This window comes from Saimiri boliviensis, chromosome 4 (assembly GCF_048565385.1).
Source record: "Saimiri boliviensis isolate mSaiBol1 chromosome 4, mSaiBol1.pri, whole genome shotgun sequence".
Taxonomy (NCBI): domain Eukaryota; kingdom Metazoa; phylum Chordata; class Mammalia; order Primates; family Cebidae; genus Saimiri; species Saimiri boliviensis.
The window spans coordinates 49,875,896-49,902,094 of record NC_133452.1 but is presented as its reverse complement, the minus strand read 5'-3'; the positions used below and the strand labels follow the sequence as shown (position 1 = coordinate 49,902,094).

The 26,199-nt window shown below is 36.6% G+C and overlaps 1 long non-coding RNA gene across 1 annotated transcript in view; it reads left to right on the top strand.

Annotated features, from left to right (window-relative positions):
* The window catches only part of LOC120363230 (uncharacterized), a 186,821-nt gene that overhangs the window by 107,613 nt on the left and 53,009 nt on the right, over positions 1-26,199 (top strand). The gene's annotated exons all lie outside the window — the stretch shown is intronic.

The window sequence follows — 26,199 nt, the reverse complement described above, 5'->3', positions numbered from 1 at the left end:
GTATTTTTAGTAGAGACGGGGTTTCACCATGGTGACCAGGATGGTCTCCATCTCTTGACCTTGTGATCCACCTGCCTCAGCCTCCCAAAGTGCTGGGATTACAGGTGTGAGCCACCGCACCCAGCTGAGACTCAGTGTTTAAAACTTAGTATGACTACTGGGCCTATCATCTTTTATGGGCAGATAACAGGATGTCAAATTTGCTTAGAATGACTACTGGGCCTATCGTCTTTTATGGCTGGATGACAGGATGTCAAATTTGCTGAGGTTCCAAGAAGGTCTTATGATCTAATGTCTTCCTTAGAGATAAAGGAGGATGAGGGAAAAAAAGCTCCTATAGGGCAGAACTAATGGATATTGAGGACAATGGAATAGAGAGTTTCTCCCCCAGGTAGAAACAGAGCCTAACCAAGAAACATTTCTCACTGAATTGGTCTGCTGGGGCTACCATAGCAAAATAACATGGACTAGGTGGCCTAAACAACAGAAATATATATTTTTCACAGTTTCAGAAGCTGGAAGTCTGAGATTAGGGTGCTAGTACAGTGATTTTCTGCTGAGGACCCTTCTTGCTTGTAGACAGGCACCTTCTCACTGTGTATTCACCTGGCCTTTCCTTGATGCATGGGTGTGATGTGATGTGATGTGATGTGATACGTGTGTGTGTCAGGGTCTGGGGGTTGGTAGGCTAGTGAGAGCAAGTTCTCTTGTATCTCTTCTTATAAGGACACTAAAGATAATGTCTGTAAGGAAGGAATTAAAGTTAAATGAAGCCATAATGGTGGGGCCTTCATCTGATAGGATTAAAATACAACTACACTGGGGGGCAGGGCTTTATGATATGAATTTTGGAGGGAAACAAATATTCAGTTTGTAACACCGTCAAGGTTGGCTACTTACAATGCCAGAGAGCAGGATTTTAGAATAAAACAATGGCTGGATGCATCTTTCATACTTTTTGTTTCTGAATAGGACTGCTTATTATGATGGAGAGTGGGGAAGGGAGGGCTGATGACCTGACTTTTTTGTTCTGGATCTTTGTGACCAAGGGAAGCTACATGTAGACCTAATGTTGAAACTCTCATAAAAGATTGTGTCTCATGGTTTGACAAGATGATAAATCTTTCAATTGTCTCCTTGTGGAGATAGGAGGGGAATTATTCTGTTTTGAACATGGACAGAAGATGTTAAATATTTGTGAACCAGAGAGTAGGACCATGATATAACACAGTTCAATGTGTTTCCTGTCCTCCCTGCTGTGCCCCTTCTTGTGTGTCTCCCTGTGGAAAGATTATATATTCAAATCCCATTGATGTCGGATTTGGCAATAAGGCTTGTTTTGTTTGGCCAAGAAAATGTGAACAAAAGTGATGTTTGTCACTTTCAAGTGGAAACTTTAAGCCAGAGTGTGCTTCATGGGGAGGTGAACAGCATTCTAGATAAAGGTTACTTTGTCAGTCTGAATGCTGTTAAAATAACACTGAGCAGAACCATAATGGGCATGTGGGATGGATGAGGGTTGGAGAGTAAAAGCACAATGAGTTTTTGTTGTTGTGAGCCACTGAGAGAGTTTTGAGATTGTTTATTAGCACATTATAACCCAGCCTTGGCAAACTGATAGCATTCTTTATGCATATAAGGAATTAATTTACATTAGGTGTATATTTAATTCATGCAAAATGATGAAAGGATTAAATAGATACTATTTTATTTAATATGCTAGGATCTTGAGGTTAAAATTAAACTATAGAAAACCACATTTTCATATTGAAAAGTAGCGCCAAGCAGAGGTGAATAATGTATTCTGCTTCAGTGTTAGTTTTATAAGAGCCACTAAACTGTTCTTCACACAAGTTTTGAGTAACATCTTTTTTTTTTTTTTTTTTTTTTTGATGGAGTCTTGCTCTGTCACCCAGGCTGGAGTGTAGTGGTGTGATCTCAGCTCACTGCAACCATTGCCTCCTGAGTTCAAGCAAGTCTCTGCCTCACCCTCCTGAGTAGGTGGGATTGCAGGCATGTGCCACAACACCTGTCTAATTTTTGTATTTTTAGTAGAGACGGGGTTTTGCCAGGCTGGTCTCAAACTGCTAACCTCAGGTGATCCACCTACCTCAGCCTCCCAAAGTTGGAATAACTTAAAATGAAGAGTAGAGATTTTGGAAAATAATTAGTTCTTCCATTGAGTATGTCATAACTGTCCAGTTCCTTTACTTTACTGTGTTGGGGTATAGTGCACTATTTTGGCTTCCAGAAATGACAAACATGCTGATTCATCCAGTCCCATTTTATTATAATAAATTTAGGATGACTTCAGCAACATTTTCTATGAACTGGCCAAAGCTATTAAGAGGCTAAATCTACTTTTTCCTAATTTAAATTCAATTGACGCTCCGGTCTGAGATCTCTAGCTTATCTGGTCTTCATTAAGAGCCTGTTAAACTATGACAAAAGTATTGCATTTTGGACATTTATACCATTACATGTAATATTAATTGCCCAAGTGTACTAATTAGCTGATTAGAATAACTGTTCTTTGTATATGTATCATTTTACTGACTCAAGAGTCTGCATTCCGATTAGCATTAGGAACTGAGAAAAAAAGAATTTTTGTGTTATAAAGGAAAGACTCAACCAAGCATTCCATGATCATCAGTATTCTTTTGAAAGTTGCATCAACTAAATTCTTTTAGTCACACCTTGTCTTCAATCACTCAAAAGGAATTGAGTGCTCATTAGTAAGCTTCTCTAACCAGTTTTTGGTGCTGAGCACAGTGTTGAAGGAGGGAAATGTAATAAACTTACTCAGCATTGCAGATAGGATCAATTGATCTTCCAGGCAGCAAATACTTCATCAGCTCTTCTCATACTTACCCACATCTATATGTGGAGATGTCTGAAATCAGTGAACAGCAGCAGTTTAGCCAAGTAAAATACCAACAGAATGTGCTATAATTATAAAGACATTCTATCTGCCTACATTAAGACCCAGAATAATTTGCGGGCATGAGGGCTCAGGCTAATTAACAAGATTGTTTCATATTCTTCAATAATTCTAAAGTCATATGCCCTTTGTTATCAAGTGAATGCAGAATAAGATCCCAGTGCAAATACTTAATTTCGTAGATATAAAATACAAATATTTGCTTAAAGTTTGCATAATTTAAGAAAAAGAAAATTAAGATAATTTTGTCATCAACACAAAATGATTCTACTTTATTACTTTGGTGCCCAGGTCGACTGAGTGCAACGTGATCATTTGTAAAAGCTCAGACTGGGAGATCTGGGTGGTGAGAAAGCTAAGCATTCTGAAAGTCAGGCCACTGAAGTACTGCAATGAAAATATTTGAAAATAGGTGACTTCCTTTATGAAAATAGAAAATAAAGGCTATTTCTAACACAAATAGCGTATATTTGAAAAGTCTGTGTCTTTGTTTTCTGAATATTGCCAATAGAAATGCTAATAAAACTCATGGAAATTTTCAAATATGGCCCCCAAACCTCTAATATTAGGTGTTACTTACTTTTTTGTTTTGCTGTTTATTTAGATTTCAGCTTTATTTTCATTTTAATCAGTTTATGCTCTCCAAATATTTGGGGAAGGTAAACCCTTATTGTCAAATCTTCCTGCAGTGTAACAAGGATAATTTAATATTCTTGCTCATATTTATTCAATATCTGGTTCTCTCTAAGTGTTTATTCAGTTTTAACAATCAGCTTATGTGTTGGCAAGAAATTTCTATTGATCACTCACTTGAGCAATTTCTTGCACAATGGCATGGCTAAGACTTATATTTATTTTTGTGCTCATTTTCAATGTTGATATCCCTTGCTGTGTAAACAAGACCATTTTTAAGGCAGAGTACAATTTTTTGTAGGCATATGTTGAACAGAGTTTAAGTACTTACCATTGAAAAATATCATTACGATATGAGTAACTAAGAAATTGATAGTCTGTGTTGCTAGTATAGGACATAGTATACATATACTTAATAAAGGATATATTCATATAAGATATCCTGAAAGATATTCAGTATTTAATCTAGTATAGGAGTCTGGGAAAATCTTGAGAAAAAGATAATTAAATATGAACTGGATTAATAAATAATTGAGAATATATACTAACATTAGAAATGATTATTTATAACAGAGTATAAACATTTAGATCTGAGAGTCCTCAGAAACTACCTTGTTCAGCTCCTAAATACAAGAGATGAGAGAAAATGACCCAGATGCATCCAATACCACAGTGCAAGGAAGTGACAGATTTGAGGTTTGAATAAAGGACTCAGTGACTAATTAATGCCCTTCCACTTGAAAATGACTCCTTATGTTCTAAAAAATGATAACTTAGTAAATTTTTTAGGAAAATGTCAGGGCACAATCATTGTTTCTTTTCCCTTGTCAGATCAGATGGGTATTGGTTGGCATTATGACCCAGCAAAATGGTGACTGTCCTTGAATTACATTCTAAAATTTATAGCTCCTGAGAGAATTGGTGGAAATTAATATTTACTTATCCAAAGACAGGTGTGATTTGCTTAAGTTATTTTTATCTGGCTTGACTCACCTTTTGTTTCTATGTATAATCTCTTTTTGTCCACTTACTAAACGAAAGGCTTGGATAAATAATCTTATCAAAATCCTTTTATTCCATTATTTGTGATATGTGGGAATGTCTATTACAATAAAGTGAGTAACAGTTATTTTTCACTATATCTTGCCTATGCTGACTCCCTACTCTATTGCAATATATGTCTATGTTAGGAGAGCTTGATTAACATAGTTCCCATTATTTCTCCAACTCTTTATTCATTTTACTTGGGGAAAATAAGTGTAGTTTATCTGATTAGATAATTTGGAACAAATAAGCTCATTTTTGCATCAGTTCCACCCTTTTTTTTTTCTCTTTGGGGCTGGCTGGCTCAGGAAGATAGAATTCTCCACCATGCCAGGCACAGAGAGGAGAGCTTCTATTGTTTAGTGTTGCCTGTAACAAGGTGGTAAAATCTGCCTAATTCTTGGGTTTAGTTTGCAGGTTAGTTCTGGTTCTCAAAATAACCTGTGTCCTCTAACTCAATCTCGTGGGTTACAGGTGTATATTTTGATCTATCTTTTTTCCTTATTTAAGTTTTTTATTTGTTTGGAAAAAATGAGTACCTTACTCAAAGATCTCAATGAATGCTCCTGGCTTGGACCATAAAATAATAACTGACAAACATATGAGATCTTAAAATTAGCTTAAAACTATGAGGAGGAAAAAAACTCCCATTTTCTCCCTTTTCAATCAATTATATTAGTGAACTCTTGAGTGAGTGAACACTCTGAGGCTGGTTATAAATTAAGAGATTTCTCACTGGGACACCTTCTTGGTGCTGCAGTCCCTATCTTGTTCTGTATGATGAAATCCTCCAGTTCCTACCTTCTGAAAGTCTGTGCTGAGCCTTCTTTCTCTCCTGGGAATTCATCAACCTTGCACATCCAGTATTTCATAGAATCCTGGCTATCTCACACCTGCAAGCTTCTTCCTAAAAAGAAGCTCACAGTTTAATTTTTATTTACTTCTATGTCCATGTTTTCTCTCCTTTCCCTCAAACTTTGTTCTCATTGGAGTTTCTTTCTCTCTGTTTGTCTTTCTGCCTGTCTTTCATATACATTTCCATAATATTTCTTCCTTCAGATCTCCACTCTTGCATATAACATACACACGTGTATCTGTATTTCTGTATAGTATACATAATTCTTACATTTTGTGCTATAGAAAATGATGAGTGATTTGCAGTGAATAACTTACCCACTTGCCATATATATCTCTATATCTATAGAGATTTATATCTGCTATTATTCTTTAGACTCAACAGAGAAGAGTTACTGAAACTGACAGCCTAGAGAAACTGACAGCCTACCTCACTTCAACCCCAACCCTTGAGGAGGGAAGTCAATAATACAAATGGGGAGCCCATTGCAATTTGCTGGACTGCAGTGCTTGGTGCTGAGGTATAGTTGCAAATTTGCTTTTTTTGAGAAGAAAATACGTGCTACTAAGTGTTTGGTGAGCTTCAGTAGAGAATCATTTTTCTTTATCTGTTGCACTTTCTTTGTTCTGACTACAACTTTTTAATATTTTATATCCTATAAATCTTCCCTTGAAGTATCGTAAAAAGTAACATTTGAAATTTCTTTCTTTTGGAGCCATACTGTTAGACAAGGAGAGATCTTACAAAAATTTAGAAAATTGTAGTCAGTGCGTCATTTGGCAAAGTAGTATAAAGTGATAAGAAGTTAGGAATTGTTTCCAGGATGTCAAACGGTAGACTAAATTTAGCAGTGTTGGAGGAATCTTGTTTATAAGGTCTTGAAATTCAGATCATCTATTGAGGTCAAATTAAACCACTTAGCAAGTTTTAACTGCAACTCTGACATTACTCAGCTTCAAGGACAAGGATAAAGTCGATTAAAGACTGAAAAGTTCACTGCCAATCAACTGTGTTGAGAGGATGTCAAGTAAATTGCTCTGCGATGGACTGAAGAAAGGCAACTTAGTGCAGGGGAACAGAAGACATCTGCTAAGCAGAGCTCAGTTCCAGTGTGTATCAGCTTCAAACATTTGAGAGACAACTTAGATCAGGTTGATGTGAGGATAAGTGGGTGATCAAGAAAAATATCCAATTGATTGAACGGTGAATGCAGAGCCGACAGCTATATTTGTCCTAATGGGGAGCAAGAGAGTTTTAAAAATGACTCTTTGGTTTCATTAAAAATATTAGTGCTAAAATACCAACAGGAAATGAGCTATTGACTATGTGTTGACATTTCAGGCCATAAAGGGACTGGCAGTAACACAAATTTACCCTTCAAATGCTGATACAATTGAGTGACATTTACTTGGGAGAAAGACATTAAAACCATATTTTCTCCTCTCTTAAGGCTATGCACCAAGGTTAGGAAATTAAATAATGGCTTTTTCTAAGGAGTTTTAAATTTGTAATGCCTAGTTTAGCTCCAGGGGCTTGTTGGGCGTTAAGACTAATATCCCAGTTGACCCCAGGACCCGAGGGCTTTCAGATGCTCTTTATTGATGACAAATCCCTCTTAGGGCAGTTTTGTGTAAGCTTTTATCAACATTAACCAAAAGGGTAAGGTGAAACTGAGTCACGTTTCAGAGCTGATGATGAAAAACAATAGTGGTTCCAAAACTTTGTCTTATTTTTGTTAATATCAGCCAAATTACAGAGGAAATATTTCCTTATGCATGTAATTATTTCATTCTAGGACAGAGGTAACATAGAGCATCCTTGGAGTTCAAATGGCTTGTACATAGGTTTTGTTTGTTCTTTTTAGTTTGATAAACATTGAAAATGTTTAAAATATTCTCCAGATCTTCAGATTCTTTTGAAAACTGAGAAAACTGGGCACCACTCTTGCCAATTCCCTCCTGTCGATGGCTTGGTGAAACTGAGTTGCATTGTACATCCTAGCAGAGCAGCTGCTTTCCTGGGTGGTATCCCTCCCTACCAGTGGTCCCATTTGTTAGACCAACTGCCTTACTTACTTTACCTGAGTGGCCTTGTAGATATTTGAATTTGTGACTATGCTTTTGACAATGTAGCACTCACGATTGTATGGTCTACCTCGAAATTATCTCCTGCAGACCTTTTTGTCTACCTTGCCAGTAACATCAGTTTCCTAAATATTTGAAAAATAAAATATTAGGACAGCCTTGAAAAAAATCAGTCCGTGTTTCTTTCACCAGCAACTGTGTCAGACTTTGACATTTTGACCATTCTTTACTTAAAAAATTTATAGCATCCATCATATTGGTGTGGTGGGTGGTGGTGGAGAATGTGAGAAGATTAAATAGGAAGAAATTGATATACTGATATTCTTTTTTTTGGTGTAATATAAGATTAAATAAGTAGAAGTTAGGAAATAGGAATATTTACTTGGGGTGTAAAACAATATTCATGTTGTCCTTTGGGTTTCTGTCTTGTATTCTAACAGTGCTCTGATATGTTAGTCTTTCTCTTGAGATCTAACTACCCTGTGTCACTTTGCTGCCTTTTGTCTCTCTGGCAATGTGTTACATTCAATGATTAAATTTCAGTGGATATATGTGTGAACACCTTAGGCAAGCTGCTCTATGGGGAAGGAAACTCTCCTAACAGTCTTATTTTTCTTTGACTTACCAAGGAGCAAAGCTCCCAACTTGCTGCTCTGGTTCAGTGAGTGGAATAAATTAGAGTTAGACATATGTGTATTAAAATTCCAGTTGTGATGGTGACTCACTGTTCAATTGATTCCAATTTATTGCCTGTACTTCATTAGCTTAATTTTTTTTTTGTTTTTAGTTGAATCTTTAACATATTGTTCAACCAGACATTGACCAACATGATCCTTAGTTTATGGATGAGGAAGGAATGTTAATTGCCCTTTCTTTTCTTCTTAGAAACACGTAACACATACAATGAGTATGAAAGTGTCCTACTCATATTATCATCTTTCTTTCAAAGAGGGCTTATACCTAATACTTCTTAACAAAAATTAACATGATTATAGAAGTTACCCCTCCCATTTAGACATTTTCTGGTCTGATTTCAAGATTTCAAATAACACCAAAATCTGAAGATGATAAAAGTATACCCCCATATATCAGAAATTGGATTAGTTACTTGTTAATATTGTATTTTGAAAAACAATGGTGGTATTTATTGAGTTTTGCAATATGTACTGTAGGATGGCTGGCAGTGCAGATTGGGAGACTTGGTAGATGAAAAATATCTTGATCATTTGCTTAAAACCCAAATTTAACCTACAGGGGAATAAAGCTGAAGGCAGTATATTCTGTCAAACACAAGTAGATCTGAGAGGAAAGCAAATAGTTTCCACAGTAAGAAACAGAATTTTTTTTTCAAAGTACATTCCAAGGTTGGAGATGTATAAATGCCTTGAACACATAGACTAGTTTTATTCGTCTGTGAATCTCCAGGGCTGAGTCCCATGCTGGTCTGTGGGGAAATACTTAGTAACTGCCAGGTGAATACCTTGAATATGGTTGTGTGGGGAATTAGGTTTCTACTAAGATTTCTAAGGACAGACAAGCCCAGTGGGAATGCTTGTCTCCCAAGGACCTACCACTAATAGTAAGTGTCCTTCAGACAATGTAAAAATGATATGGCAACATATTACTGTTGTTGTAATAAAATATGCTTGTTAATTTAAAGACCAGTTAAACTCACTGTATTTTAAGAGACCCAGATATGGGCAAGCCTTGAAAACTCTGCTGGCTGATGGAAAAGCAACTAAAAACTGAAGATACAGAAGTTATGCAAGAAAGAATAAGAAATCGCTCATTTTATTTTTCTAGAAGAAATTAATGCTAGAAGACCACAGAATTTTAGAACTCCTGAATGTACTTTCTAGCAAAGGGCAAATGAATATTAGACATGACACTAAGGATAATATGATTAAAGCCTTTGCACATCAATGATAGAGTTTTTTGTGATCTAGATTAGTGGCTTTCAAAGTTTTGAACTCTAGGTATATCCCTTTAAATGGATGCATATACATATAACTGAAAATAACATGATTATGGAGGGTTTCTCCCAAGCGGAGACATTTTTTAGATTGATTTCGACATTTCAAATAAACTGATGGTCACACTCAACCCAGTTGCTCGGTGTTAGTTCTTTTTCCTTCTCTTTTACTATTTTAATTTAAAAATAGATTGGTTTCAATCCTTAAATTGATTTTATGACTCACTAATATGTAACCTAAGTTTATCTATTATAAATAATAGTTTCAAAATCACTGTAGTAGAGCCATCAAAAATACAAAAAATTAAGTTGATACAAATGTTTGGTTTTATTTCTTCCTTAAATAGTGCTTACTAAACACCTTGAAAGTATTTAGTCATATCAGTCTTCCTTGGCTGCTTTAGTTAATGTGTGGTAATCATTGATGAGCATATCTGTGGGAGGCAGGATTCTAAGATGACCCCCAAGATTTCCCATACTCTCTCTACACTGGTGTTCATACTTTGCAAACATCTCTGGGATGGTGAATTGGATTTTTACCTTGGTGGTTAAATTATGTTAATGGAATAGTTGATGCTAAGATAAGGAGGCTTATCTAGTGGTCTGAACAGGAAAAGAAATAAAAACTGATGGTACTCACACAACGTATTTAGAAGCAGAGAGTTTTCTCTGGCTAGTGGCAGAAAAAAAAGCCAGAGATTTAGAGCCTGAGAATAATTTGGTGCCCCATTGCTGACTTGAAGATGGTGGGGCCACATGGCAAGGAATGTCGGCCGTCTCTGAGAGCAGCTCTGACTTGATAGCCAGCAAGGAAAGAGGGACATAGTCTTACAAAATCAAGTAATTAAATTCTATCAAAAATGAGAATAATCTTAAAAATAGATTTTGTCTCATATTTTCAGCCTGAAAAAGCTTGTCTAACACATTGATTTTAACCATGTGTGTCCTTAGCTGAGAACCAGTCAGGCTACACCAGACTTCTGACTTACAGAACTGTGAGCTAATACATTTATAGTGGTGTATGCTGCAGGTTTGTAGTAATCTGTTTTGAAGCAATAGAAAAGTAATACACTAACAAAAGTACTTTGCCATTCTTGATCATAAAATATTCTGTTTAGCACATTCTCCCTACAAGGTAAGTATTGAAAAGGATGGTTTTCTTTATTCTTCAATCATTCTGCTTAATTGAGGGGTTGCTTTCTGAATATTTCTGTTAATAATTTCTTCCATTTAAAAAACATGCCTCAGAAGATTCAAATATCAGATTTATAGACTAGATACTGATGAGTTTATAAACGAAGATGAAATACATAAAAAATGGAAACTTGCTCAATGAGGCAAACCTACAAAATGATGGACCTGGCTAGAACACAGATATTGGATTAATTTATTCTTTGATGCATATACTTATTCGATACTATTTATCATAAGAAAGAAACATTGTTCTAGGTCCACAGAATATTATGGTGGTCAAAACAGAAAAAGCATTTCTCTAATGAAGCTCATATTCATGTTTGGAAATTATAAAATACTTTCACTATAATATGGTGCTTTCAAGCTTTTTAAAAACTTGTGAAATATATATGTATAGCTATGTACATGTATATTTTATACACACACACACGCACACACACATATAATAGTGCACAAACTAAGGATGTACAGCTTAATGCTCTATAACAAAGAAAACCTTGAGTAATAGTACTCCAGGGGCTTTCACAGACCCAATCTTAATCACTAGCCATCCCATCCCTGATGGTCACCCTTTCTTGACTTTTATTGCAATCTCTTCTTGATTTTATTGTCTTACCAACTAAGCTTGCATTCCTAAATGTGATTTTTTAAAAACTGTATAAAAATGGACCATATAGTATATGTTCTTTTGTGTCTGGCTTACCTCAACATGAAGAATTTGTTAGATTTGTCTAAGTTTCTTTGTTCATTTTCATTGCTGTGTACCATTTATGTAATATCACAATTTACTTGTCATTTTCATTTGCTAGGCCTTTGCTAGAATAATTTGATGTCCCATTACTGACTTGAAGATTGTGGGGACCACACAGCAAGGAATGTGGGTCTTTGCTGAGAGCAGCTTCTGCTCTCAGAGACCAAAAAACAGTTTCCTGTTTTGATGTATGAACATTTCTGTATCTGTCTTGTGTGTGTGTGTGTGTGTGTGTGTGTGTGTGTGTGTGTGTGTATGCATTTTTGTTATTTGCCTGGGAGTAGAATTGCTGATCAGATGGCATTAGTTCAGCTTTAGTGGCTATTATAAACATACTTTCCCCAACAATTTAAGGAACAGATTCTAGAGCCCCAATAAATTACACTTCCTTGGGTCCATGCATTTGTATGGTTTTCTTCCCTTGAGTGTGAACAGAACCTGTGACTTGCTTCTAATCAATGGAATGTGGCAAATGTGAGGAAAAATCATTCTCTTGATTACATTAGGTTATATACCAAAGGTGAGAGGAGGTCACCTTCATGACTGTTATATCAGATTCTACCTGAATAGACTGAAATAAGACACTCTTGTTGGCTTTCAAGAAGTATGATGTCATGTTTCGAGAGGGCCTATAGACATGGTCATGTGGTGAGGAACTTTGGGGAGCCTCTATGAACTCTCAAGTGCTCTCCAACTGACAGCTAGCAATAAGAGACCTCAATCTACAAGGAAATAAGCATGTCTTTTGATGAACAAAGTTTCAAATCTATTAATCTTTTCCACTTACGGTTGTTAACTCTCTCTGTTTTCCTCTTCCCTGAAATAATGAATATATTCGTCTATATTTGTGAGTTTTGTTTTTTTAGCATTTAATTTATATGCAAAAGATAACCATAGTTTATTTTGTGTCAAGTATGTAATGGAGGTCATCTCTTTTTTTTTTTCTTATGGTATAAATATCTGATTGGCCCAGCACTGCCTGTATCTATTCCCACTATCTGTAAAGCTATTTTATTATAAATTGACTATAAACAGATAAGTGTGTGTTAGTGAATCCCTGTCCCATGCCAATGGTCTAATTGTCTCTTGTGATATTATCTTTTCAAATATTGTTTTGCTCCATTCATTCATGTGTTTTTTCCCCTTAAATTTCAGTTGCATGGATAGTAGATCTTTTCGTTGTCTTTTTTGTCTTTGAGAATGATAACATCTTCCTTTTGAGAGAATTTGTATTTATTTCTGCCTGGAGATCTAACACTGAAAGTTGGATTCCCTTGCTCTCAGGGATCACCTTAGTACAGTTTCAAGAACTGATAAGATTCAAAGTTGGGCTACATTTCTTGTGAGACCTTTTTCTATTACTAATTTATCTTTATTCCTAGGTTCTAGCCCTTTAGAGTCACAATTCATAGTGAGGTGAGTTCCGCAAGACCTCCTGCTTCATGGATCTGATCCTCAACTTCAATCACTTCTCCCTTAGCCCGAAGAGACCATCTAAAGCTTTGCTCAATGTCTTGGTCTTTCAGAGACTCCTTCTACAATGATTCAGTGCCCTCAGGGGGAAATTAGCACCAACCGTGGACTCACTTTCCTGAGTCTCAGTAGTTCCCCAGTTTGTGGTTTAAAAAGTTTTCATTGTCTTTAATGCCTTTAAGCAGACTTTGAAAATTCTGTTCAGTTTCTTTTGGTATTCTCAACTAGAGAGTTGCCTCAAATTACTTATCATTACCAGAATTAAATGTTTTCAGAGTTATTAGTTTATTGTGTTTATATTTTATTAAAATGAGTGCTCATGAGAAAATCTTATTTTGTTTAGCAGGATACATGTTGATATATGTTTTTGAGTTGAGTATCAGATTAGTCCCTTCTTAAGTGAGAGTTTTTGAATTGTTTTCCTTAGAAATATATATATTTTTGAGATAGTCTCTCTTCCAAGCTAAAATAAACTCTAGACACATTAGTTGTCTTTATCTTAATAGACTTTGGAAGCCAACCATGTTATGTTGTATACCTGACCAATAGAACTTGTGAAATACCTAAAGCTGTAGTCTGGACTTCCTTTTTTAGCATTTTGCATTAAGAACTCTAGCTAGACACATTAGTTGACATCTTTTAATTACGACCCGATCACTTTGGGGAAAGTGGTTGGTGATTGAAATTGTATCTGCAGTATTTCCTTTGGAGATCCTTCTATGTGTATTATAATCTTGACATTGGTACATTAAAATTTTAGTTTCATAATTAAATTGATAATATATAAGAGAAAATAATTTGTGATTTTGCTGAGGCATGAACTTGACTCATCTGCTCTTTGAGGCTGTTGTGGTGTTTGGGGAAAGCCAGCTGTTAGCCAGTGACTAAGCAAGTTGGCTACCCAGAACTCTCCTCTCACTCAGATATGCTATGCAGATTTGTACTTCTCTATTATGATATTTTAAAGTGTGAAGATAGTGAAAAGTTCCAGGAACTACCTAATCTAAATGTCAAGAGCCTAGTGTGTTTCATTTTAATTAGTAAAACGAATGTCGTTTCCTCACTTAAGTTTAAAAATCTTACCACAGCTTTTGCAGACAAACAGTTGGAACATTGGATAGCAAAAACAACTTGAAGAAATGAGCCCGTAAACTGAAAATTGTATGAGAAACTTTATCCTAATAGACTTTGGACGCCAACCATGTTAGACCATTTGTAAACACATGCATCTTTATGTAGAAACATTTTGGCATTTTCCCTTTAATATGTGAAAGTAAGAGGGAAGTACCTTTGTATCATTCAAAATATGCATATTGAAATTTAGCAGGCCAAAAAATTCTGATTTTGGGCACTAATAGTTAAAATTTTAAAATGGATTTTGATAAGTTAGTTTAAAATGCTCTTTACTGGTATAGTAAAATTGTTACCAAATTATTGATCCATTTTATTTAATTTTCTTTTTTCTTGTGTAATTTCTGAGTTTTTATAGAAACAATAAAATTCTTAGGGAATAGAGGTTTAGGGTTTATTGAATTTTCTGATTAATTGGTGCTCAAGCTTATACTTCTATATTGATGGAAATAAAAAAATTGCATCTACTTGACTAACTTAGTAAAATATACTAAACATAATTGAATTTCCTTTTTTGATTATGATACTTATACTAATGATTCATAGTGGTCATTTAGAGCACCAGAGTTTCCTGTGTTGTTTAGAAAACTGAATTCAGTGGAAAATTTTCTCAAATTGTGTGATATCATTGTGTCTATTGTAATTTCACTTTGTCCTTTAGTATTGTAGACCAGAGAATATAATAGCAGGCAAATAATGGTTAATAGAGATAGGACATCCATGTATTGGGAATAAAGTTATTTATATTGGTTTGAAGAGGTGAAATATTCACTTTTTAGATAAGAACAAAAGAAGTAAGTTAAAATATTTAAATGTATCTAAAACAGAATTTACATTATTTGATATTAGTGTAAATTTGGTGCCATTTTGGGCTTATTAAATAACTGATACTTAATAGGTAATTGGAAAAGCTACGGCAGCAATTTCCTGTAATAGCTTACAAGCTGTGTTTAATTTCTCCTTGGGGAAGAATTTCAATTGTGTATTGCTCCCCAAATCTGAACAAATTTGGCTGCCAGTTCTTTCTTGAATTTGAAACTCGTTTTTCTGGTGAGCTTGCAGTTTTCATGTGTTTATCACAATTAATATATTTTTTTCTTCAACTTTTAAGTTCTGCAGTATATGAATCATGATTTTTTTAATGTGAAGAAATAACAAAATCTTTTGATATTTTCATAACTAGGAATTAACATCTAGGTGTAAGAAAAATTAATGGCAAACATGAAAGCAAATCTCTTTGCTAGAAGACTGTGTGTTCAGCTTTCAGTGCTAACAATAATCAGCATCATAATTATTCAATAAAGAGCTACTGGGAGCCTGCTGTTCTGCTGTGTGTCAGGTGCAAGGATGAGCAGCCTTTATGGATACATTGTGGAGCAGGGTCAGCAGGGCTCTAGATCTCACCAGTTTACATTTTATAATCAATGATACCATTTTCTACATGCATACATACATACACACACACAGGATTTCTCTGTTTCAAAAGCTTTTAGCATCTTATTTGATCCTCAGGAGATACAACATTTTGAAGTCGAAGTTCAGAAATTTGCTAAGGTTCTTTATGATGTTACTGCTGTAGTGTTGGTGTCCAATGTTGTGTTGTGAGTTTTCTGGTCACTCAAAAGATTACTAGCTTTCCTACCCTGTGTGATACACAGGAGATATCTAAGGTGACAGTGGGGGCTATTTTTGTTTTCTTCTCCTAGTTCAGTATAGTGGCTAAGAACACAAAGGACACTGTCCTTTTTCTGTCATATTTTGAACAAATTATTTAGCCTTTTGGAGCCTTAGCTTCTTCAGCTCTAAAATGGGTAAAATGCGAGGGGGTGGGTACTAAGATTTAACTCATAAGATTGTGAGAATTGATCAGTGATGACCCTTGTTGTTCTGGTATTCAGATATTTCTTGTGCTGCTTACTAGATTGCTTCACCTGTGCACTTACCAGCTCAGGAGCTGTTTCATCAGCAGACAACTGTGTGGTCAAAAACACTGTTCCCTGCACAATCTAACTTTGTTAACAAAGAATTTTTAAAAAAAATAATATTGTATTTAACAGAAGGAAAATTTGAAGGTTCAGTGAAAAACCAGCCAACCAAACTGTTTCTGATGAGGGATTCCAAAGTGGTAACAAGTTATAATTATCACCCATTATATCATTTCTACTGATTTCCAAACCAAGAAATAGGTTGAACTATCTACCTTAAACAGTAATTGTAGAATCCTTCTGGTAGTTTTCAGATTGTCCACTTGAAAACATATGACTGATTGCACTCCAACCTTCTTTAATCTGCTACTCATCTCTTTTTAAACCCTATATCCTGTCCTGTATATGACCTCGCACATGCTTCTTTGGCCTTTTTTTTTTTTTTTTTTCTGGTATCCCTGCCCTTGTCTTTGGCTCCCTTCCCTCCCTTTTCACTATGTGATCCTCAATTGAATCTACAGCATGGGCCTTTTCAGCACTAGTCCAGGGCTTCTCAAACCTTAGGCCACACAAATCACCTTGCCATTTTGTTAATACTAGATTCTGATTCAGTAGGTCTGGAGTAGAGCCCAAGATGCTGTATTTCTAACAAGTTTCCAGGAGCTGCTGATGCCATTGGTTCTGGGACCACACTTCCACCATCAAGGCTCATTTCAGCTAGTGTACTGGTTCTCACCAACCCCTGCAACCCAATCTTAGGCCCTAATAATAGCCAGGCTAACTAGTCACAAACTGTGCTTCTGCTTATGGGAAAGTCTGTTGAATGTGCATCTGATGTCTATAAAAATCAAAATGAATCCACCTTATATGACTTTCCAGGGGGCAGAGGAAGGACAATCTTTGAAGTTTTAGTCTACTGTGGAACTATCAGATCATTAAAAGTTACAGCTTTTATGACTTTTATGCAAATATACCTACAGTTCTTTAGTAACTGGCCATATATCTTGGAAATCAAATAAATTGCTATTCACTTAAAATATGCTAAGATGGAAGGACCAAAATTTTGTTCCTAGCTGTTCTATTAGACCTGAATAATATAGTCATGATGGAATTGCAGCTGTTGCAAACCAACACTTATTGAAAAGATTGAGCATCAAAACAAAAGAAACCTATAAAGCTCATGAGATTTCTGAGGCTGTCTGTTTCCCTGTTGACAGTCACAGGAAGGAATGCATGCATTTGGAACCGTCATTGAGTTTGGAATCATGTTTTTCGTTACTTCAGTGAAAGAAAGAAATAATAATATTGTTTCTGGGACTGTAAAAGTATTCATTGATTTTGGAGTCAACATTATATCAGCCCAAGTTATCACAGACAATGCCAGGCTTATCAGTGCCCAGCGTCCACTTACTTTCTCATTTAGGTAGGATGACTATTTTTGTTTCCTATTGCCATACTGCAATAAGGCAGTTTGTATGTAGATTCAGATGTTAATATTTCTTGAATTCACAAATATTCCATGTCATTGCCCCAATTTATGCCACCTTGTGGTTCAAGTTTATATATTATCATACAACGTAAAAGGACGAACAATGTAGGAGAAAATCTTACTTTTTTGACCTTGACAGAAAAATCTAATATACATGTAAGAGACAGAAGTGCAACATGTAGGAGAGAGAAGTGTAGGCTTTAATTCTGCTTCACTTGTAACAGTTATTTTTCCACAAGCAGTTTGCACGGTATATATGTTACTGTCTGATCCAAGTTGCTGCTTTCAGGACTGTCATTTATTTGTTAGGTATTAAGTTTGCAAGAAAGCAATATAAAGCTGTTCTCAACTATTAGCTGGGGGAGAAAAAGCTGTGTGTTTTACATCAGTGAATTTGGAAAGGGCAATATATTTAGTTACCTGTATGTGAGGTGATTATACAGTTGCTCTGTGTTTTTTTTTATGTAGTGATCAATTGAGAAGGCTTTAAAAGCTTATTTGAATTTATGACTGTTGCCTGGCCCGCCTCTGGTTTTATATTAAGCAAGGTAAACAGGGTGAATTCACCCATGTGGGCTCACTGTTTGACAACTTACTGGGGCTTGCACTCATTGTTGCAGGCTCGCCAGTCACTCCACATGAAAATGCTTATTAACAACATGACGAAGGCTTAGCTGTCCTCCAGGAACTTCTTCCTAATCAATGCCTTTGTGGCTGATCTCTTTAGAGCTCCACAGCCTGCAGACTAGAACAATCTCAGCAACCGGATTCCGATTCACAGGCACAGTAATTGGCAATGAAATTCTGAACGTGTCAGATGAAGGGGTCAGCCTCTAGGGCTGTGCACAGCTAAAAGTTATTCAGCCAATTAGTCTAAAGCATTGACTTTTCCTTTTTCCTCTTATCCTAGAAGAGATATCAGACCCCCCAAAACAAATGTCTTTTATTTTACCCATGAGGGATGGTATTAGTGTTTTATATTTAAAAAATTGTATAAATAAGGTTGTAATGTCTGTGGTGAAAAGCAAGAAGCACTAAGCATGCTTCTGTCCATGCTTGGGTCATTTTCTTAAGATATAGACTGAATCGAAAAAGTCTCATAAAGAGGATCTTATAGCCTCTAAAGTTTAATATATAGGTCTCTATGTAGAGCCCATGGCTCGGATGTGAAATAACTATAGGAATTATAAAGTGAAGTTATAAAGCTCCCTTTGTGTCACTATTCTAAATAAGAGACATTCATGTGGCATCTCTGAACTGGAAGGGTTGGTTAAATTCTGCTTCGAAGTAGGTTAAAAAAGTTTTCTTACCAAAAAAATAAAATTTTCTGGCCTATAAAATCTATGTACATTCTAAAATCTAATCTCAAATTATTCTATCTGGAATCATTCAAAATTTAAAACAACCATAACTGGTAAATGATACTTTGCTTACTTCACATTTGAGGAGGCGTAGGCTTAAGTCTACATATCCAATAAGCAAGGAAGTTATTCTATCAACAATAAATGATTATTTTGAACCTTATTAATTTATGTTCTACAAGGTTTTTCTTTAATGGTAGATATATATTTTTTTGCAGGTTTTCTCTTTCTTGTGGGGAGTAGATGAACTTTGTGGCTTGATTCTAATTTGTGAGAGGATGTGAGCTAGTTCCTCTTTTTGAGGATTTTTGTTGTATTTGCAATTCTGACTTTTCTCCATAATAGCAATCTAGGCTGGTTTAGGGACGAAGGAGAAGAAAGACCTGGGATTTACATCAAGGGCACTTATTTATTTATTTATGTTTTTACATTTTACATCAAGTGCTTTTTTTTCTTTTTTTCTTTTACCACCTTTTCAATTCCAGAAAGATGTGTCATGAGAAGTAAAGAATTAAGAGTTTTCAACTGGCCCAAGGAGAAGGAACAGTCTCATTTACTGTACTATATGGCATCATAAATCAGCAAGAATAATGCCTGTGTGACTGTAATCTGGTATTAATTTGGACACTAAAAACTTAATGCTTTCCTGGCTAACCCTCAGAAATGATGAAGGGTAATATGGGACAATGTTACTGGGGCACTCTGAGTCCTTCTGGAGGTGAGTATTTGGGAACTCTGCAGGTAGGTTTTGTTAGGTGTATGTATTATTACAAATGCCATCAGTGAGTAATCCAGGGGCTAGGAAAATGGTGCATTGAGTGTCTTTAACAGTTCATCCTTACTTTATCTTAATGCTGATATCAAGTCTCTGCTTCACTCAGGTATATAATAAATCCTGAAAATAAGAATGTTGAAATTTTTATAGAAAGTATAGGTTTATACTTTTCTTTTCTTTTCTTTTTTTCTTTTTTTTTGAGACAGAGTTTCGCTCTTGTTACGCAGGCTGGAGTGCAATGGTGCGATCTCGGCTCACCGCAACCTCCGCCTCCTGGATTCAGGCAATTCTCCTGCCTCAGCCTTCTGAGTAGCTGGGATTACAGGCATGCACCACCATGACCAGCTAATTTTTTGTATTTTTAGTAGAGATGGGGTTTCACCATGTTGACCAGGATGGTCTCGATCTCTTGACCTCGTGATCCACCCACCTTGGCCTCCCAAAGTGCTGGGATTACAGGCAGGTTTATACTTTTCTTTATGGACAAATAGATTAATGTTATTTGCCAAAAGAACCAAATCAACATTCTCTTATGCAACCTCATTTATTTAGATTTGCCATGGGTGTGACTATTCCTGTTTGGATTATATATTCTGGACTCTGTACATAAGGCTCAATATAGACTTACTCTGAATACTGTCTATTCTTTTCACTGACTAAACTGATGTTATCAAGAGTGACATACTAATCCTATGAGGAAAATGTTTTGTAGAAGAAGAACTGGCACTAATAGAATCTGTGTAGTTTGATAACAGTGCAGAAACATGTAAAATTAGTTTTGGTTGAGCCCATAAGAAGAATTTCGTTTCAAAGGGAGGTGCTAGACCCCCTGAGGAGGTCTTATAAAAAAAGTGGTAAGAACCACGGCTACCCTCATCTGGGGAGTGTGTGTGTGTGTGTGTGTGTGTGTGTCAGTCACACACACACATGTGCATGCACACGTGCACGTGCACATACACACACACACACACACACACACACAGAAAAGGAGAGCATGCAAGTGGTATCATTTTGAGACACAAGATGGCTACCCAAAGTCTGATACCTGATCCATCTAGGGGAGGGAGGAGACATTTGAGGGATTTAGGACACCCGAGTTAGAAGGAATCTGAGTGGAGGTCTACTGCCCAAGACTATGGACCAAAGGGGAGCTCCTTCCCATCCAGAGGGAGGGTGAATACTTACATCAGGTAGCTAGAGGGGAGACATTTCCAGTGATAGAGGTGGTTGTGGTTCTGAAGACTCCCTAGAAGTGCACAGCAGAGAGAGAACTTAAAATGACTAGGGCCAGAAGAAGACAATGCCAGATGACATTGGGGCCAATCTTGGGAGATTTTTTTTTTCTTTCTTTCTTTATTTTTGTTTCCTTTCCTCTGAAACCATAGAAAGATCTGGAAGCTACAGCTATGGGGTGAGAATTGAAGGAATAGTTATGGGGGATGAGGAGCTAATGAACAAAGAAACAGCTAACCCATATCTCCCTTTCCCGTTGTAGGATTTCTGCCTGCAGCAGGCCTAAGTTGGGCAATATATTTTAGGTGTATGTGGAAAACAGAGTAAAGGCCACAGTGGCTGAAGACACATTGGGAAAGTTAAGAATGGCATGAGGTGCGGTGAAAGAGGTTAGTAGGGGCACATCACACAGAACTTCATAAGCTAGAGTAAGGCAGGGAAACATCTGAGGGTTCTAACCAAGGAAGAAATATTTATGAAATTATCTCATTGATGTAGAAAATTGATTGAAGGAAAGCAAAATGGACACAAGGAGATCGATTCAAAAATATTACAAAGTCCAGACTAAAGATAACCATGACTTGGATGACAGTAGTAGGGATAGAAATAGAGGGAAGTATTTGGATTCTGGATATAATTTGGCAGTAGTCAGTAACCTTAATGATGCTTTGATGTGGAGGTGAGGAAAAATGTTCTCAAGGATGTGTCCTAACATTTTTGCTGGAACAACTAGGTTGAGGTTGCTACCATCCATCAGTCCACTGAGGAGACTTGCCTTGCTTCTAGCATAACAGAGTTACAATGAAAGAATGATCAAGGCAAAGAAAAAAAAAAAAAAAGCTTTTCATTGGTGCTATCACCACAAATGTGATAAAATCAACATTGGACCTCAGAGTGGTAGTATTAATTCCTTCACTGGCAGCAGTTTGGGCTGCAATGGTTACTGAATTGGTGGCAGTTAGCAAAGATATTTGTGACACTGGGACAGTAGTGTAGATGATAGCAGTGGCAGAGTCACTGGAAGAGCTCTAGTATTAGGCATCAGAAATGGTATGAACATTGACATCATTTTTGTTGCCTACAGGAATAACTGAAAGAGCAGTGTTTATGGCTGACATCAGCTGTGACAGTAGTCACAAAGCAGCATAGCTACTACCTTTGATGTTGGTTACAAAACGCATAATAGAATCCTAAAGCAAGAAGGCAAGAAAATGATGGTAGCCAAGAGAAGCAATTAATTCTTGATTTACATGTAAAAAATTCTATGCTGTTTCCTAGAACATTTTCCAAAGGATTTATAGGATGCTTGATTTCTCAAAGAACTAGTGGGAGAGGCATAGAAACATTTTGTTTTGTAGTTATGTACTTGAATAGCCTGCAAAATATAGCTCACACACAAGTATAGCAACTCTTAAAGAGATAAAGTATATGAATGATGCTATGTAGAAGCATTTGGGTACAATATAAAAGACTAAAAAATGGAACGTATTAGGTATAAAAATTATGGAGTGGCATCTAGAGATGTTATATGAACTTTTGTGGGTAGGAGTGCAGAAGCAGTTTTGGTTGCAGTGGAGATTTTCATTTTGAGCTGTGATTTTGGTATCTTTTCCTTTTGGAACATGAGCTTTTAAAATGTTTCAAAGGCTTCAGGGCACCTGCTTTTGCACGGAATTTTGGGAGATAATTCACCATAAAATAGATGCTTGGAGCCAGATCCTGAGCACTAGGACATATAGCTTTAGTGTGAGTCAAGGTTTCCCTAGCATGTGATTTAGGGGACTGGCCATAACGTTTGTTATCGCGTGGTTTTCTGGGACAGATTCTATTCCCAGCAGGGCTGTGACTCAACCTTTCAACTAACCAAATGGAATGCTGGAAATGAGACGATAAAAAATAAACCTTTACCTGGACTTTGTGGGCATTTAAGAGTTCATGGGCCTCTCTATAATGTTGTTATGACTAACAAAAATTGGTACAAAGTGCCCCCTTTCCTTTTTTGCCATTAGGTTTTTTCTGTTTCTGTTTTTTTTTTTCTCCCTTGTTTTTCCCCTATTCCTGAAGGGTTTACATTTCTTTGGTGAAACATTTCTTTGGTGTGGGATTTTGAGGAACACTTTAGAGTGAAGTGCTATCTATCAATCCAAAACACTACCAAGAGATTTATTTGTTGCTTGCCTGCTCCTCCCACCTCTCTCACCTCTTTGCTTCCTAACACATTTTTCTTCCATTTCCATTTTTCTTCTCTTCGCAGCTGAGAAAGGCTGCCTACAGCTTTCCCCAGAGCCATTCAGCAGAACTGTCTTAGAGAGGAGTTAATGTCTTCAGTGTCTCCCCTGACAGGCACTAGAATTTTTTTTAACTCTAGAATCACTGATCTCTGCCACCAAATATCCACCACGCTTCTCCTCTGCCCCAAATAAAATATTCCTATTGATGTGATAGTGGACGGGCCAAGGGCACTGTTACCACTGTTACCTCTGTTACCAAACCTGTTTTCACTTTCTTTTTTCCACAGAGGAGAAAGTTGCCTTGCTAGACATGTTTATAGGAGGAATAAATAATGCTATTCACATGAGTTAAGTTGGCAAAATAACTTATCTTGCAAATTTTGGCTGGTTCAGAAATGCTACTGAAGTCCAAATAGCCAAACTATGATAAGGATGCATCTGTCTCAGTGAAAGATCACTGCATTTATTAGAAAATGAAAAGATGCAATGAAATGAATCACCCTATTTGCCCCACAAAAGTGCCCTTTCCCATTTTGTGTTAGCGTGTAAACATCTATATCATGGTAGTCCCTTGTCACATTTTTTGAGCCATAGCAAGGGAACTATCTTAAGGCTTTTGCTTAGACTAACGCAGTTGTTATTTTTAGGTACCATCTTTTCCGGATTCTTTATTTAGTCAATAGGGTTAGGATAGCCTCATTGATTAAAACTCTGACCTGATTATAACAATCAAAAAGCTTGGGTGATTATCTAAAGCCTACAGGAACTTAATCACATGCTTTAGTTATGGAAATAATCCAGGTTTCCACAATCAGCTTTCCAGGCAAAATAGCTATAGATCTGGGGTTGAAAAAAGACAATAGGATCCTTCTTTTTAAAAAGAACTTCCTTTTAGAACAGGCAATGGGGAGTCTGTGTTTTAGCAGGTTTAGGCAGCATGAAATGGTGAGGTCATTGCTGTGATCATTAGCGCTGTTCTGAATTTCTAAGAGTTGATACCATATTGACTGTGATTGAGAATTTAAAATATCTAAATCATTTTAGTACAACTGAGTAAATATTTTGCTTCTTTAGAGTGTGATAAAAAACCATCTTAGAAACAACTGGGTTTCATTTGAGAATAAATACAACTTCAAAATTCTAAAAGATTGAACTGATATTTTAAGTAAGTGCTCAAGTTTTTAGTTAATGTTAATTCATCTTCTGTTGACAGATTTGTGTCTGTAGCCCTTTCCTATTTAAGGTCATTCTTTGGCCCGGGATCCCACCCTCTCCGTCTGCCTGGGGTCACTTATGGGTCAGCAAACTCTGGCCAGAGAGCCTGCCGGCATCTTTTTTGTCAGTAAAGTTTTATAAGAACATAGCTATACCCATTTATTCATGTATTGTTTTTGACTGCTTTTTTGGGTGAACGTTTGTGACAGAGACCTTGTGATCTGAAGCTGAAATATTTGCTATCTGATCCTTTAAGTAAAAGTTTTCCAAGCCCTCCTTCAGTCTGTAAATATACAACTATCTTTCTCACCAACTCTTTGATTCTGTACAGAGCTTCTACACCTGTTTAGCCTATTTCACCTCCTTTCTATTCAAACTTCTTGAAAAGTACTTGCCACCCACTGATCTGTCTCCCATTCACTCCTCAGTTCTTAACTCTTGTTTCTGCATCTACTGTATTGTAACTCATGTTGTTTAGATTAAAAAATGATTCCTTGAGTATCAACTCCCATAGCTACATTTTTTTTGTCCTTTCTTTATAGTATTTGATGACAGGATCATGGGTTCTCACGTAGGACTCCCTATACTCTTGGTTTCTGTGACACTGCTGTTAAAGATAAAGTTTTCATGCCACTCATTAAAAACACATGTTGGCTGGGCATGGTGGCTCACTCCGGTAATCCCAGCACTTTGGGAGGCTAAGGGGGGTGGATCACAAGGTCAGGAGTTCAAGACCAGCCTGACTAACACGGTGAAACCCCGTTTCTACTAAAAACACAACAATTAGCCAGGTGTGGTGGCACATACCTGTAATCCCAGCTACTCAGGAGGCTGAAGCAGGAGAATCGCTTGAACCAGGGAGGCAGAGGTTGCAGTGAGCCAAGATTGCACCCTTGCATTCCAGCCTGGGAAACAGAGTGAGACTCTGCCTCAAAAAAAAAAAAAAAAAAAGAAAAGAAAAGAAAAAAAAGAAAAAAAAGGGCAAGTATTAAAATTGGCTAAGGCTGACTATTCAGAGGGACAGCTACAATGGGATTTTGTAGCAAGACAGAGACATGGGACTCTAAATATAATAAGGAAAAGTGGGAATTTATAGCCAAGGAGTAGAATGGGTACTGGTGTATGGAAAATTACTACGAGGAAACACCAAAGCTAAAAGGATTCTGGCTGCACTGAGGGTGATCACATACCAGCAGGGTTTTTGCTAGAACTGTACGAAGCATGTCTAGGATAGAGCTCAAAGTCAGGGCCTCCTCCAAAAGAGGACTCAGAGGAGCCTCACCAAAGTTTGGTTAAGGAGAAACTCTCTGTTAATGTATTCTCCTGTTTCTCCTATGACTTCTGTGATAGTCCACCTTGTGCTTCTTTGAGGCCACATCTCAACTGCTGTGACTTTTCTGCACCCATCAGCTCTCGCTTGGACACTTAGCCAACTTCTAACTAGTTTTACCTTTCTGTACTCGTTAAATCTGTTCTTATATAGAGTGATTTACTTGAAACCTAACAATACTACCCTTTTAACAAAACTTTAATAATTACCATTGTTAATAGAAAAATTTTAAGCTCTTTTATAACTGCAACAAACAAGCCAAGCCTCAGGCTGCTGCCTTACCTACCATCTCCTTCTGAGGAGAATTTTCTGAGACTACTATTTTATAACTTGGATTATATAGGAAGAGCAAAACACATTCTGAATGCTTAGTGGGATAGAGAATGTCAAGTGAAGTAGTTCAGTATTTTACAGGGTGCCTGAGGGTGACGGGTAGGAGATAAGGAAGAACTCTGAGTTGTGGACAGATCTTAAGAAACCTAGTGTGCTGTACTAGAGAATTTATATTATTCAGTAAGGATCCTTTGAGTAATTATAAGCCAATTGGCATCATAAATTTTA